Source organism: Cannabis sativa, chromosome X (genome assembly GCF_029168945.1).
Source record: "Cannabis sativa cultivar Pink pepper isolate KNU-18-1 chromosome X, ASM2916894v1, whole genome shotgun sequence".
Classification (NCBI taxonomy): domain Eukaryota; kingdom Viridiplantae; phylum Streptophyta; class Magnoliopsida; order Rosales; family Cannabaceae; genus Cannabis; species Cannabis sativa.
In genome coordinates, this window is record NC_083610.1 from 60,040,312 (window position 1) to 60,045,658 (window position 5,347).

Consider the following 5,347-nt stretch of genomic DNA (forward strand, 5'->3'; position numbering starts at 1 on the left):
TGATCACTCGGGTTTCATGCGCGTTCAGACAGGGCATGTCCGAAGGAACACGCCCAAGATGTCTGAAATTTGCCCCTGCGCGCGGAGAGAGGCTGCATGCAGCCTCCTGCACCGTGTTTTCTCGGTCAAATGCCAAGTCTTGCGCGCGCGGATGGTATGCAATGCATTCCATCCGCACCAAATGCATTTTTTTTTTCCAATTTTTCATTTTTTTCATGTTTTTTCATGAAATTAATTTCAAATTTTTTGTGTAATTTTGTATTTAGATTTTTGTTTTTAATATTTCAAATCTAATTATCAGACTTAAATTAATTAATTTTTTTAATTGATTTAGCATATTAGTAGTTTTTAAACCTTGAAAATAGGTAAAAAATTATTTTTTTGCTTGGTTGGTTATCTTATTTTTAAAATTTGATTATTTTATCTTATTTTTAAATTTAAGGTTAGATATTTTATATTTTAAATTATTTAATTAATTTTTAATAAAATGACCTTATTTAAAATTTAAAATAAGATTATTTTAATGAAGAAATTTTAAATTGTAACAAGATATTTTTACAAACTTTCAAATTTTGTTATTTTTATTTAAATTAAATTATAAAATTAGATAAATGATATTTATTTATCATTTTATTTTATTGAATATTTAATTTTATTTTAAATAACATTAAATTTGAAAAGTTGTTAGCATCCTTTTGCATAGATATTTAGGTTTCTTGAAATTTAATTTTTCAAATTTATAAGTTTAATTTTGAAATTAATTATTTAATTTATTTTGAATATTTTCGAAAATAATATTTTATTATTAAGAATTTTCAAAAATTAATTAATTATTTAATTAATTTACATTAAATAAATACTGTATCCAACTATCCAATTTGTTGCATGTGTGTGTTTTATATTGTTTATTATTAAAACAAGTTTTATAAAACCTATTATTGTTTGATCTTAATTGCCATGGTTAACTTGTTGACAGATCCAATGATCTGATTTTAACCAATGGTTCAATTGTCAATAGGTCAAATAAATAATTTGTAACAGGTAAATTTTGCAATCTTCTTTCATCTGTGTATAAACCTAGTAACATGATAGGATCCATCCAAATAAGTGTGCTTGTGTGAGCCTATATGTTTGCTTTGGGCTCAGATGCATATAAGGAGCCTATTCAATTTTGTAATTAAAATTGACTAGGTTGCTAAATAAAATTGTTACATTTAATAGATTTTATTTAGGCGCAATTAGTATTAAGCCTATTCAATTAATAACAATTGTTTAAATTAAGGTTAAATTCCTCTCTTTTGGGCCTTGTGTGAGAGTTAAGGGGCCATTAGTAGTGGGTACGACATACTGAACCCAGTCCTCCCTCACATGAACAACCCTAATTGTGAAGGCCCATTTGCCTGATTTGAATAACTGTAATAGGTTAATTGTGAAGGCCCATTTTGGATTTAGACAATGTCTTATTTATTTCAAATTTGAGTAGAAACTTGATTTCTATTTCATGTTTACAGTTTCAATAATACAAATTGAATTTTTTGAATTCTGGTTCTATCATTTCTCAAAATGACATTCAAATTTGTGTTGCATCTATGGAACAAGGGCGGTATGTTCTAAGACCAGATGAACCATTTGCGCTTAATAACGAACTGTTTAAGGTAGCTAAACCTAGAAACCACAAAAAGCAAAAGATCGATAATGAAGACGAAACATATCTATGGCACTTACGTCTTGGTCATATAGGCTATGAAACACTTCACAGGTTAACCAAAGGTGGTCCATTGAAAAATTTCACCTTAGGGAAATTACCAGTTTGTGAATCTTGCCTAGAAGGCAAAATGATAAAACGTTCTTTCTCCGAAAAGGGATAGCGTGCCAAGGAACCACTAGGCATAGTACATTCAAATCTTTGTGGACCACTGAATATCAAAGCTAGAGGTGGTTATGAGTACTTTGTCACTTTCATAGAAGATTACTCTAGATATGGTCATATTTACCTTATGCATAAGAAGTCTGAAACGCTTGAGAAGTTTCAGGAATTTCTAGCATTGGCTCAAAACCAATTGGGTATAACTTTAAAGATCTTATGAACTGATAGGGGTGGAGAATATATGGATATGCAGTTCAAAGATCATTTAATTGAACTTGGAATTGAATCCCAATTGACTGCCCCTAGCACTCCACAACAAAATAGAGTTGCAGAAAGAAGAAATTGCACGCTTTTGGAAATGGTTAGGTCCATGCTTAGCTACTCAACTCTACCTACGTTCTTTTGGGGATATACTATTCAGATAGCAACTGATATTTTAAATGTTGTTCGATCTAAATCAGTCCCTAAGACACCTTTAGAATTATGGAATGGTCGTATACCTCGTTTACACCATTACAGAATCTTGGATGCCCTGCTCATGTCTTAAGAAAGAAAGATGGCAAACTAGAAAAGCGAACTGAGGTTTGCATGATTGTTGGAAATTCTAAGGAGACTAAGGGTGGACTATTTCATAGTCGCAATGATGATGAAGTGTTGGTTCCACAAACGCCACTTTCCTTGAAGATGACTATATTAAGAATTTCAAGCCGCAAAGCAAAGTAGTATTGGAGGAAATGCTTTTAGATATAACTCCTTCTAATGTTCCATCGTCTTCTACTCAAGTAGAGGATAATCCCACTTCCTCGGTTGAACCTTTGCAAGTTGATACAACCGAGAAATCTACCACTAATGTTCTTGTTCAGAAGATCACAGCTCCTCGTCGTAGTGGGAGGGTTTTAACAAAAGCATCTCGTTATGGCTTGGATGGTGAAATCAATATGGTCGTTGGTGACGGTATTGATGATGATCCATTAACCTATAAACAGGAAATGGCAAGTCCGGAACAGAAACAATGGTCAGCAGCATGGATTTAGAAATGGATTCCATGAAAAAGAACCAAGTCTGGGAATATGTAGACGCACCTGATGACTATCATCCAATTGGATGTAAGTGGGTCTACAAGAATAAAAGAGGTGGTGGAGGCGAAGTCAAAACTTTTAAAGCTAGACTGGTCGCTAAGGGTTATACCCAAAGAGAAGGTGTGGACTATTAGGAAACTTTTAGTCTGGTCACGATGCTCAAATCCATCTGAATTCTTCTCTCCATAACAACTACTTTAGATTATGTAATTTGGCAAATGGATGTCAAGACAGCTTTTCTTAACGAAATTCTTAAAGAAACCATCTATATGGAGCAACTAGAAGGCTATTGTAACACCCTAACTACCATAGGCGTATTACGTGAGTTTTAAACATACTGTGCAGCTCGTTGCTAATCAACGAGGTTTATGGGAAAAACGTGATTAATTAAAATTTTGCTTTTTAATTAAACTTATAAACAATATTACAAAAGACTCGGGATCCCGATTATAAAAATCATTTACAAAAAGATTTAGCGATTAAGCTATTACAAAAAATAAAAGTCGTCTAACGACCGGTTACAAAAATCGGCCTCGGCTGTCCCGATGATCGTGCGCTCCGGGCCTAACGCCCCGAGCATGTACAATCTCATAAGCTCGCTCACGGTCCATCGGTATAGCCTTGCTTTTACCTACACATGAACATAAGCGTAGTCGACGGACTCGGTAAGAAAAGCATAATAATACTCATACATAATACTAAGCTCCGTGTCCAACACGATGCGAATCCCGCTTCTTGCCATGTCCAACATAGTGCGAGCCACTGCGCCGCAATCGTCCAACATGGTACAGGAGTTACGAACGTTCATAGGGACGGTACTATTGACACGTAACAACACTGATCGGTCGAGCCGGTCATACTCATTCTTGGTCATACTCCGGCACTGCAGAGCGTGTTACTATATCCTCTGATCGGTCGAACCGGTCATACTCGGCTGCTTGGTCATACTCCGGCTGTCAGACGAGATACGTCAATAGCACGGAACCACCAACCAAGTGTCGGCCTGATCGGTCAAACCGGTCATACTCCAGGCTTGGTCATACTCCGGCTTCCATGCAGCGTGACGGGGTTGGATGGTTCGAAGCCAACATACAACTAATGTAATCTAACGAGGCTTCCTACATGCTTGCTAAACATGTAATCTACATATGCATCTTGTTATACTAATCTTACACGGATTCCGATTTCGGGTGTCTTGGAGATCAACATTTAGGCGAAGGTGAACGGCGGATTACGGCTCTAAACCATAAAAATCACAACGCTATAAGCGACACGCTAAATCACTTTCCGGGGACTAATACTTGAAACTAAAAGTTTCCCTATCGATAAAAAGCATGGCAATACCCCTAAAAACCCAAAAACGAGGAAAACTAGGGTTCTGAAAAATCCCCAATGGCCGTGACCAGGTTGCCCAACGGAGATCGATTCAGGAAAATTCGGGACCCCATCGGAATTCGGATGCTCAACCGGAATCTAGGTTCCTCGCGAGCGACCAACTAAAAATCCCCTAACTTGACCAATTCAAACCCAATTGGTCCCAAACTTTCCAGACCTGCTCTATATGCCCCAAATAACAATTCCAAGGCATCAAATTCACCCAGAAAACACATATGCAAAATTCACCATTAAAGACCAAGCTTTGAGTTCAAGAACTCAAACTTGGTTAAATCCACTATCATGCATCCTAGCCTAGTTAATTCTACTTAACTAAGCATTATAACACCTCTGAAAACATACAGAAACCTTCAGCAATTCACAGAAACAAAACACAACATTTTCTTTCAAAAATCACCTATTTTAACATATAAACTAAAAGCTTTGAACAATCAATACAACATGCTTTCTTTATCACATAAACAACCCTAAACTAACATGCTTAAACTCAAAATAACAATCATATTTCAGCAGCAACAACAACAACTATTCAAGCATGCATTTCATCCATTTTCACTTAAAATCTCAAGAAAACTAAATAGAAAAGCAAGACAAGATTTACCTTGAAGAAAATACACTTTGATCTTGCTAAAACACTAGAAATCACCAACCAAAATCTCAGCCTTGAACCCTCCAAGCTCAGCCGAAAGAGAGGAAAAGAGAGAGAGAGCTTTTCTATTTTTTAAACTTTTTTTTTTTTAAAATTGACTAAGTGTAAAAATGAGAGAAAAAGGATTTTCAAGCTTAATATACCATTTTATTAAATCTATTTCAGCCAAAAAGATTAATTAGAAATAAACATTTAATTCATTTATTAACTCATATAAGACAAAACACTAATGGGGCAAAAAGACCATTTTGCCCCTCCACCATAAAATCATGAAAATCATACTAAAGGGGTATTTTTGGGACATTCTAAATTCCCGGCCATTCCCGACATTCCCAATGTCTAAAACCCGTCCCCAAA